This window comes from Aegilops tauschii, chromosome 7 (genome assembly GCF_002575655.3).
Source record: "Aegilops tauschii subsp. strangulata cultivar AL8/78 chromosome 7, Aet v6.0, whole genome shotgun sequence".
NCBI lineage: Eukaryota > Viridiplantae > Streptophyta > Magnoliopsida > Poales > Poaceae > Aegilops > Aegilops tauschii.
In genome coordinates, this window is record NC_053041.3 from 530916745 (window position 1) to 530928416 (window position 11672).

General features: G+C 48.1%; 1 pseudogene; it reads right to left on the reverse strand.

The window, feature by feature from the left end:
- Positions 1 to 587: 587 nt before the first annotated feature.
- Positions 588 to 5321, reverse strand: LOC109761673 (tyrosine N-monooxygenase-like; annotated as a pseudogene).
- Between the last annotated feature and the right edge of the window lie 6351 nt (positions 5322 to 11672).

Consider the following 11672-nt stretch of genomic DNA (forward strand, 5'->3'; position numbering starts at 1 on the left):
TTCTCATAATGCCAAGCCCATCGATCATCCAAATTCCTTGAGCTAAGGGGAATATTAAGAATGATGTCTGCATCTTGGCGTTGCATATGTTGGAAGACCAAAGCATGATTCAATGATCTGGTACTTTCATCCATTAAATATGCCACAAGAGATGGTGAATCATCTGACCGTGGATGTGATGCACTCAACATATTATCTCTTGGCAGCCAATTATTAGCCCAAATGTTCGATGCTCTGCCATTTCCAGTGTGACAGATTAATCCCTGCTTCAAAATTGATTTCCCTTCAAATAATGCTCTCGAAACCTGGGATGGGTGTGTACCAGGTCCTGCATCCAACATCTCACCAGTGGGAAAATAGAATGACTTCAAAATTCTTGCACTTAATCAGGATGCATACGTGTAGCTCGGCCCATCTGTCCGTTTCGGATGTACTGATTTTCCTTTTTTTTCTTCCAAGGTTGGATTTTTATCCGGTATTTCTTGGGCTTTCTATTGGAGTTTTTTCCTTGAGGTTTTTATTTTTTGTTTTTCTTTTGGTTTCCTTTATTAATCAAGAAAGGCGACAATGTTTCTAAAAAAATCAAGAAAAAGGAAGGCAACATCAATATTTATTTATATATACTCGCCATATGGGTGCTTCATAGCTCGTTATTTGCTCAATGGTGCATGAGAGGGTAGAGGTGCACTGCAAGACGTGGCTCAGCATGTAGCACTAGCGGTTTCTCCTTGAAGAGGTTGTGCTTGGACTTGCTGAGATTGATGGCCGACACTCCAGCCGGTTTGGTCCAGGTGAAGCCATGCAGGAGCCTGCCGAAAAGCATGACACTCATGGTTGTTCCTAGTGATGCCGTGATGCAGCCCCGCTGTCCGGTGCTGAAGGAGATGAACCGCAACTCGCTCTCGCTAAGCACCACATTGATGTTGTCTTCTATATGGCGCTCTGGCTTGAAGTGGAGCGGTTCGTCCCAGACGGTGGGGTTCTGGCCCAGGGCCATCCGGTTGAGGATGACGTGGCTACCCTTGGGCACGCGGTAGCCCGCAACAATGGTGTCGGCAATCGCAACGTGCGGCATGTTGAAGGAAGCGACTGGGTGTCGGCGAAATGCCTCACATATGCACGCCTTGAGATAGTTGAGTTGCATGATGTCCGACTCGTGCTCCAGCCGCTCGCAACCGAGCACCCGATCCATCTCCTCCACAGCTTTGGCCAGCAATTCTGGGTTGTTCACCATCTCCGCCAGCGCCCACTCCACTACGTTTTATGGGTTTTCTATGACCGCTAATAGTCTGTCCTGCATGCATTTCATGAAGATTAATGTAAGTTAATACAATTTATATCTTTGTATAGAGACATATTACATCACTTCTTTTAGAAACATTATATGCCTCTTAACATGACCTTTGGTGACGTCAAACTTGCATGAATAGTGACCTAGGTATTTTTTAAGATGGCTTCACTTAGAGCATCTCCACTAGGCCCCAAGAAGCCCCCCAGAGGCACTTTTCAGCGCCGGCGGGCAAAAAAAGCCCCACTCGTGCCCCCACGACCTTAATTAGCACCGGATTTGGCCAAAAATTGGGCCAGCGAACCCACGCCGAACCCAAGATCCTGGGGGAGCTGGTGGAGGAGAGAGACTGTTTTGCATGCTTTTGGCCCACCGTCAGCCTCACACTCCCTCTCTCCTCACTTTTTTTCCGGGGCCCACCCATGTGATGCTCTCTGTTCTCTTCTCTTCTCCTTCCCCCCCCCCCCCCCCCCCCCCCCCCATCAACGGAACCGCCCGCGCAGAACGCCTCGCCGGTGTGTGGCCGGAGAGGCGCGAGCTACGACGACGCTGGGCTGGTGGTCTGCGCCGCCGCGCAGGGGCAGGAGCAGGCCGAGAGCGCCACCCGACGCCCATCCGCCTCAGCTGGGACGGCTTGCCAGGGACAGTCACCTGAGTGTCGGCACGATCACTGAGCCGTAGATGAGCACCCACGCCAGGACGCAGATCACCTCGAAGGACACCATGGACGCGGCCGGGATGGTGAACGACATGACCCGCATGTCCATGCCACTGCCCTGCTGCACGACCGTGGTGTTGAGCTGCGCGTACGCCGTCGACAGCACGATGCTCGTTGCCCAGATCGGCAGCAGCCCGCGAGCCTGCCTCCACCAGCACAGCCTCCCCGAGCCCGCGGCCGCTGCCGCGGCGCCCACGTTCGTCACCTCCTCCAGGTCTGAGTTCGCGACTATAGCCGCCTTGTCGAGGAAAGTGAACTCTTTGGTGTGCGCGATCCTGGGCTGGTCGATCTTGTCGCTGACCTTGTAGAGGACAGCGGCGTCGGCCGGGATGAGGAGGGTGACCTTCCTGCACGCGGCAACCACGACATGGCAGAGGCTCTTGAAAGGGCTGCCGTTCGGCATGCTACACTTGTACAGCGGCGGCGGGCGCGCGGATGAGCTCCTCGTCGGCCCTGGCCCGGGGCGGATGCGGCAGCAGCTCGAGCGGCGGCGGACGAGCTTGTCGGCCCTGGCCAGGGGCGGACGCGGCAGCGGCTCGAGCGGCGGCAGACGAGCTTGTCGGCCCTGGCGCGGGGCGGACGCTGCGGTCGGCACGAAGGCGGCCAGGCGGGCGAGCGAGTGAGGTGTGGCCTCGGGGCTTAAAACTACTGGGGAAGTTTCCACTCCAAGAGCAAAATTAGGGCCGACATATTTTTATCCGGCGCAAAAAATGTCCCTGGGACACAACGGCTGGAGATGCTCTTACATCATGGGAGGTACGAATATGTAGATAGCATGTGCATTTTTTTAAATAATTAGCATGTGCAAATTAATCTGTCTCAGTCCGCCGTCATCTTCAGTCACCATCTCCTCTTGTAACTAAAGTTGCCATCAAAAAACGTGTGGACGGAATTGCTTCGCACCACACATGTACAAGTTATCGTTTGGATTTCTTTTTTATCAGTCACTTCTTAGTCCATGTTCATTTCAATTGTTTTGATCTATTGTACTAATTATAATGAATTATAAAAATGAGAGATGAATCAAATTTTAAAATTAGAACCAATGTTAATGTTTCAAAAAGTTTGCATCTTTTTAATATTTATCAAACAACACATCATCGCTATGCACCATCTCATAATGGGATGAAATACCATCATGGACCATCCCAACGCATTTTGACTTGTGCCATCCATGCCCCCTCCACATGATCCGAAAGCTAGATTAATGTTGAATAATTGGAATATTAAATATAATTTAACTTGAAATCACATCAAATAAAAATAATGGAAAATGGCAATACAAAATTAAAAACAAAAATATATACTAGGTTTCAAGCTCACAGCTTGACAATTGAGAGTAGCAAACTTACCACTACCACCACACATGACAGATCTACTTTGTTTCATGAAATTCATAAGTGTAGTTGAGCATACATGTGGTTTTTTCAAACATTAATATATTATAAAAAATAAAATTGTTTTTATTTTTCTCATCTCACTTTATTTTGCGAACAGACAAAATTTGCCTATAAGACACTTAAATTGCTAAAATCATGTTAATTAGGAATACAATAATTTTCTTTTCCTCGAACACTCCCAAAATGATAGAAAATTACAATAATGATATGTTTAAACTATTGACCCACGCCCCTAAAAAAAAAAGATATGTTTAAACAATCAATTCATAATTTCTTATTCTATTGTTTCCCTTTTCTAACACCTGCCAAATACGGTATAAGATCTACCCCCTCTGTCTCGAAATTCTTGTCTTAGATTTGTCTAAATATGGATGTATCTAATTACATTTTAGTATTAGATACATCCGTTTCTAGACAAATGTAAGACAAGAATTTTGAAACGGAGGGAGTACTATTGAAGAGTGTGAGCTATTACCTTTTCTCATGGATGACCATCTTATTGAACCATCTTAAAATTTATCATTAATTAATATTTTTCTTACCTTGCACTATGCTTTGACCGCATCGATGCTGAGCAACGGCTTGCCGTCACCGTCGGCGAGCGTGATGAGAACGTCAAGGAAATCCTGGACCCCGTCCTGCCTCTCGCTGCTCTTCCACTGCCTTCAACGCTCTTCAATGACCATGTTGTGCAGTCTATCCACTTTTGTGATGGCCTCCTTAATAATTTTCTCGTGGTCGTCGAGGTCTAGGCCAAGTAGACACGGGAGGTAGTCGCTGACGCAGAACGAGAAGAGGAGCCCTAGGAGGGTGAAGGAAGCGTCCATGTGCTCCACCTCCATCGGCCCCGGCCCGCCGTCCGGCTGAGGCTCCCCGAAGTACCGTTGGCCGAAGACAAGCCGGCGGATGCCGTTGCCGTAGTAATGCCGCGCGACGTGCCTGACATCGACGTTGGCTAGTCCAGACGTTGAAGATGACCCCCGGGCGATGAGGTTGTAGATGTAGCTCCTCAAGTTGTCAGCTTCGTCGGCGCGCTTGTTGTGGAGTCACTTGTGACGGGAGGGGCAGATGATCTCAAAGGTGAGCACCTTGCGCATCTTCATCCACTGGTCGCCGAATGGCGCGAGCACGGCGTCCTTGTACTCGTAGCTGATGGCGTGGGAGGCGAAGGTGAGTGGGCGGGACAAGAAGTTTTTGTCCTGCTTCTTGAGCACCTCCCTTGCAATCTTGGGACATGTGATCGGGACGACGTGGACGCCGCCAAGGCGGAAGCAAGCGATGTCGGTGCCCATATCCTTCATCACACAATGGATCCAACGGAACGCCGGCTTATTGAGCACCATCTCGGGCATGCTACCGACCACTGGCCACGGCCCTGGCCCTGGCGGAAGTGGAAGCGGCACGTCGCCGATGAGCTTGTGCCACTGCAGACCTTGCTCTTGATCCTCAGAAGGAGCGTTATTACAACGAGCAACAGGGACACAAAGGAGCAGAACGCCAGCATTGTGGAGACTCCTACGTGCTGTTTGGTTTGGCCGAAGGACTGATTTAAATAAAAAACATCAAGAACACACGTGATAAAAAATACTATAGCCAAGGGTACATGTACGTTTCGTACACTCAAAATCCTTTTACTTCGTTTCAATTTTCTCTGATGTTTACAATGACAAAATAAAATAAAAATATATCAAGAACACACGTGATAAAAAATACTATAGCCAAGGGTACATGTACGTCTCGTACCTGTTAGAAGGGAGAGAGGGATTTGGTGGAATAGTTCGTTGTTCGTTGTTCGTTGTATTCTTGAGCCTCGTGGGCATATATATAGGAGCACATGGTCATCTTGGAGTACAAGGCAAGGTAGAATAAATCCTACGCTATCCTACGTTTCCTAAATAACCATTATACTCAACATCCCCCCGCAGTCACAATGGTAGCGACGCAGACGGTGAGACTGGAGAAGAATCCGAAGGTAAGCCGACGGACACCCCCCCCCACCCCACAGTCGAATGGTCGATGCATCGCGGAAGTCGTGGCTAGAGTGGAACCGACGAGGTTGCTCAAGCAAGGCGGTAGCCCTTTGTGCCAATGTCGATGTAGCCGAGAGCATAGGGTGGTCTAGCCGTGATCGAGGTAGCCGTGCAAGGGACGCCGTGGTCAATGTCGAGTCGCGGCGACGATGCCTGAAGTAGGCGAGGAAGAACCCGACAGCATGACGAAGACCGGCACGGACGGTGGCAGCGCGACGCATGCCACATAGAGGTCGACGCGTGGAGACGACAGAGTAGACCACGCGCAGCGACGCTACGACCCGAAGGGGCGACGCAGCGGTAGCGCGCGGGTCGGGGCGACGGCGGGGAAGACCTCATGGCGGTTGCAGGGACCGCGTGCCACGCTCGCTACGGCTCGGCCGGATGATGCAGCGGTAGCGCGAGGGTCGGTACAGCCTCAGACACGGCCTGGAGCGGACGGCCTCGGGGCGGCGGTTGACCGCGGGCCGCGCCACTACGGCCCAAAAAGACAACGCAGTGGCAGCACGCGGCTCAGTGCAGGTGAGGGAAAAACCACCGGATGGCGACACTGCGGCCGAAAGGCGACGCAACGCCAACCCATTGCTATCGATGAAGAGGCGCACGTGCTCGGTGATGGATCTGCGACTCTGTTGCACGACCAGACGTGATAGATGATTGAGACAGTAGGGACACGCGTTGTGCGGATCTGGACAAGTGCATGCATGGAGACCTGCATGGGAGAAAACACCATGCAACTGGATCATGATTAAGAAATTGTTAGCTAAGCTGAAAGGAAAGTCTTTGAATGCTAAAATGAAATATGACCCTCCTTTTGCTACTTCACCTATCTGTATTTATGATAAGGATTATGATTTCTCTGTCGATCCTGAGTTAATTACTTTGGTTGAATATGATCATTTGTATGGCTATGAATCTAAAACTGTTGTGGCACATCTTACTAATTCGAATGATATAGCCACCCTATTCACCCATGAGGAAAAAATTCGTTACTACTATATCCTTAAGTTATTTCCGTTCTCATTAAACGGTGATGCTAAAACATGGTTTAATTCTCTTGCTCCTGGTTGTGTCCGTAGTTCCCACACTAGTACAAAACAGGGCTTTCGTCACAGGGCAATATTCACATTAGTCCCGGTTCAGTCACGAATCGGGACTAATGTGAGCATTGGTCCCGGTTCGTGCGGCTAAGGCATTAGTCCCGGTTCACCTGGGCCCTTTAGTCCCGGTTGGTGCCACGAACCGGGACTAAAGGGTACGATGCCCAGGCTGCGTCCACGTGGACGGCCTTTAGTCCCGGTTCGTGTAAGAACCGGGGCTAAAGGGGGGAGGCATTAGTAACGACCCTTTAGTCCCGGTTCAAAAACTGGGACTAAAGGCCCTTACTAACCGGGACAAAAGCCCCCTTTTCTACTAGTGCCAAGATATGATTTATTACTTCTCTGCTAAATATTTTCCCGCTCATAAGAAACAAACTGCCTTAAGGGAAATATATAATTTTGTGCAAATTGAAGAAGAGAGTCTCCCACAAGCTTGGGGGAGGCTTCTCCGATTACTTGATGCTTTGCCTGATCATCCTCTCAAGAAAAATGAAATACTTGATATCTTTTATAATGGACTAACCGATGCTTCTAGAGACCACCTGGATAGTTGTGCTGGTTGTGTTTTCAGGGAAAGAACTGTTGAGCAAGCTAAATTGCTATTGAATAATATATTGAGTAATGATAATGATTGGACACTTCCTGAACCAACTCCTAAGCCAACTCCGAAGAAAAGGAGTATTCTATTTCTCAGTCCTGAAGATATGCAAGAGGCAAAGAAATCTATGAAAGAAAAGGGTATTAAAGCTGAAGATGTTAAGAATTTACCACCTATTTAAGAAATACATGGTCTTGATAACCCGACACAGGTAGTAAAGGTAAATTCTCTCTATAGATTTAATGAAGGTGATATTCCTCGTAATAAGTCTGCTAGCCAATGTTTGGATGAGTTTGATAATTTTATTGTTAAACAAGAAAACTTCAATGCTTATATTGGTAGACAACTGAAACGTAATACTTATATGATTGAACACTTGAGTGATTATATGTCTAGAGTTAAACGTGACCTTAAACGTATTAGTAAACATGCTTCTATGGTTACCACTCAAGTAGAACAAGTGCTTAAAACACAAGATGATTTGCTCAATGAATTAAATAATAAGAAAAATGATAATGCTGTTAAAGTTGTGACTAGAGGGGGTAGAATGACTCAGGAACCTTTGTATCCTGAGGGCCACCCTAAGAGAGTTGAGCAGGATTCTCAGAGAATTAATGTTGATACACCTAGTCCTTCTAAGAAGAAGAAAAAGAAAAATGATAGCACACTGGTGCGCGTCGGTCCTAAACAAACGGTTTTTACCCCTTTCCGCGACGGCATTTGGAACCGTCGCCAAGTGAGTGTGTGCAATAGGGTGTCCTTCCCACACGACCCAAAAATCGTCAGGGATAGGCCCTCCTGGGACCCAGGCTGGGGCCGTGTGCGATCGGGCGAGGCACGAAACCCAATCATTTCCGTAGGTATGTACACCCCACACGGTAATCCGAGAAAATCATTTCCATAGGTTGTCCCACACAGTAATCCGAGAAAATCATTTCCGTAGGTATGTACATCCCACACGGTAATCCGAGAAAATCATTTCGGTAGGTATGTACATCCCACACGGTGAATCCCAGAAAAACATTTCCGTTCGTATGTATATCACACACAGTCAATCCAAGGAATACGTTTCCGTTCTTATGTACATCCCACACAGTCAATCCAGGGAAAACGTTTTCGTTCGGACATAAATCCCACACAGTTTTATGTGTAGGCTCGTGTGTGAAAGGTGTAACTATCACACACGGTCTTCCTTGGTTAACTGTTTTCTTTTATCAACTATATCACACACGATTTGATGAAGAAAACTATGTGGCATTGGGCTATCCATCGCAAGCGCTTTTACTGCTAGAACCGTTTGCAAAGGTCCATGACACATTTAGCAGGTTTATTAATTTACAATTAATAATTCCAGTATTACGCAAATTCACATTTCATATCGAACAACTGTTTGCCAATTTCATATCAGGCACATAAAAATATTATAACATCACAGTACGGTAGCTACATGAAAACAACACAGTACAACATATAGCTAGTTCAACTTCATAAGAACAATATATTCATTTCCCTAATCGAGATCATCCAGGCTCGTCTTATCCACCTCTGCTTTCAGTTCAGTAAGAACCTGTTTTGCACGGGCCAACTGGGAAAGTGCCTCCTCCTTCGCCAACACCATCTTAGCAAAGTCTTTAAAAAAATATGAGCTCATTCTCCGCCTTCAACTTTTTATCCCGCATCTTCAAATATGCGTCAGCGTTGACAAGACTTTCTCTAAGCCTACGTGTGTCCACTTCCTCATACATGCTCCAGAGCTTCGTTAGGCACATCTTCAAAGACTGTGGCCACTCTTGATCAACCCACTCCAAGTAAGAACACTTCCTTTCATCCCATAATATTTAAAACTAGATCAGTAACAATTGTAGGGGAAATGGGTTTATAGCAACATAGAAAATCACCAATGCTTATTTTGATAAACTGAAGAAACATGTTAATTATGACATATCTTCTCAAAAAGATCAATGTGCAAATGAAATAATTGGTACTGAGACAACAACCAAATTCTGGAACATCAGAAGCTATAATTAACTACAACGACGCTACAAGTTCTTACTGATGTACAATAAAAAAATTGAACAGTTTATGAGGAAGGTAAATATAACTGCAACAGCATAGCGACAGTGTTTGGATGACAGCAAATTGATACTAACAGGTGTGTACATGCACAAATTTAGTAACATAGAACTAACAACACTAAGGCCGTCCACTATATATGCCAAAACTGGTGTAAAGACAACTATTGCTACATGTCACACCGGTGCCCTGAATTGGCGAGCCGATGCAGCGGGAAAAAAATCAGGGACCCGGACTCCGGAGCACGTAGTTGCTTCGATGCACAGTTCCTTCGTGCCATAAAGATTTAGTATTTTACTGCTTGGTTGCTTGGATGTGTGGACCAAAGTTGGCTGCACAAACTGCTGAAGCGGTGCCAAATAATTTTCTAATGGCACCACTGATGAGATGGCAAAAATTTAAGATACTAGGTACAAACTGTGACACTGTCTTAGGATGCGTTTGGCTGAAGGTGTGGTATGAATGGGTTGGGACCGTGACAGTGTCTGAATCACATCTAACAGATGATTTGTAACAACGGAAGAGGGTCTAACCTTCTCTGCACATGCCAGAAACTTCCTCCCAATGTCGACAGAATCAAACACAAGTAGCTTCACGTGTGGAGATTGATGGTGACAACGAGTAGGTAGATCTTCAGCCACCCTACTCCATTTGTTGCCACTGATGGTCTTAGGGAGCTACAAGAGGAAGAAACGACTCAAATCGACCTCCGGGAAAAATCCTTCATTCCAAGTCATAGCCCGAGAGAGAGAAGAGAGGCATACCCGGGTGGTGAAGGAGTAGTCGCCGGAGGAGGAACCGCTGGAGATGTCTTTGAAGAATACCATGGCGACCCCGGTGGTAGGATGCGAGACCGCGAGAGCGAGGAAGCGGCTATAGCTTAGCAAGGAAGGAAGGAAGGGGGAAACAGGGGAAATGTGACTTGTGGTCGGGGAGAAAAGGGGGTGGGGAAGGGGGGCGGGGGTAGATATTATGGCGGTAGGCCAAAATTTTGGAAATGTGGAGGGAAACTTTGCGCGCAGTGCCACCGGACCATTCACTTTGAACGATTGTGTGCATCGCAAACGATTCTTCTGCTTTACGCGCATGGGATGAGTTTGATAATTCAAATTTTGGTCTCAAGGCATGGGCACATTCACTTTGAACGCGCGCGGTGCCGCCCGACCATTCACTTTGAATGATTGTGTGCATCATAAATGATTCTTCTGCTTTACGCGCAATGGATGAGTTTGATAATTCAAATTTTGGTGGAAATTTCCCCGGGTACGTCATTGCATAATTTAACATCGCTTGCTAATTTGGGCACACAAAAGAGCGTACAGCAGACAGACCACACTTACTGAATCGAGCAATTTTAGTAATTACACAGAGCCAGTTGACCTAAACATTGCTCTAACAAAAGACCAGCATTAAAAACAAAGCCTAAGTGCGCATAATTAAAAATCCACCGCCGCGCCGGCCTATGCATCGCCGGTGTGAGATGAGACATCGATGACTTGTCCTGGCGACATGCCGCCGTTGGTGGACTCCGCGTCCCCCCTGCTGAAGTCGATCGCGTCCTCGTCCTCGTCCTCATCCTCGGCGCCGCCCTCAAGGTTGTAGTACTCGTAGTAGTGGCTGCGCCAGAGCTCGCGTTGGTAATCCACCGCCGATTCCTCGACGGATAGACTCTTCTCTACCTCGACCTCGGCCACGCGCAACTCCTCCTCCCGGCGCTGCTCGATCTCCACCGCCTCCAGCATCTCCAGCTCCTGCTCGGCGACCTCATGAGGAAGCAAGTGCTCCTTGGCCACCGCCGCCTTTTCATACTTGGGTTGGATGCTGGACTCCGAGGTGGCCTGGAATATCTTGGCATGTGCATCCTCGATCTTGGCGTGGATGGCCTCGACCCGGGCCAGGGCGACATCAGCGGCATGGACTGCAGCTCGAGCGCTCTTGGCTTTTGCAGCCGCCGTCGCAGCAGCAGCTGCAATCTTCTCGGCTGCTGCAGCTGCCCCGTCGGCTGCCGTAGATGCCCTCTCGGCGGAAGCGGCCGCGCTCAATGCGGATGCGGCGGCACTCTCGGCGTAGGCGGCCGCGCTCTTGGCGCAGGCGGCGGCGCTCGGGGGGATGCGGCCATCGTACGGGCCTTCACGACGCGTTTCCACGGCCTCATCTTTGCAAGAAGGGGGTCCGGGAATGGAGATCGGGATTCGTGGATTCGGGGGTTGGCGGCACTAGAGCAGAGGAGCCGGCGAAGCTTAAGGAGGGAGACTTAAATAGACCCAGATATTTTCATCGCAAACGGTTCATAGAAAACAACTGTGTGTGATGTTGTAAATATTTTTTATTAGTGGTGAAAGACGAATTTGGAATAAAGTGCCAACGGATGGTGTTTTAAATGAACGAGAAATTTGTAGTACTAATACAACTGCGATGTCAAATTTTGGAAAATTTCAGGGGTCATTTGACCTTCTAAGACATTT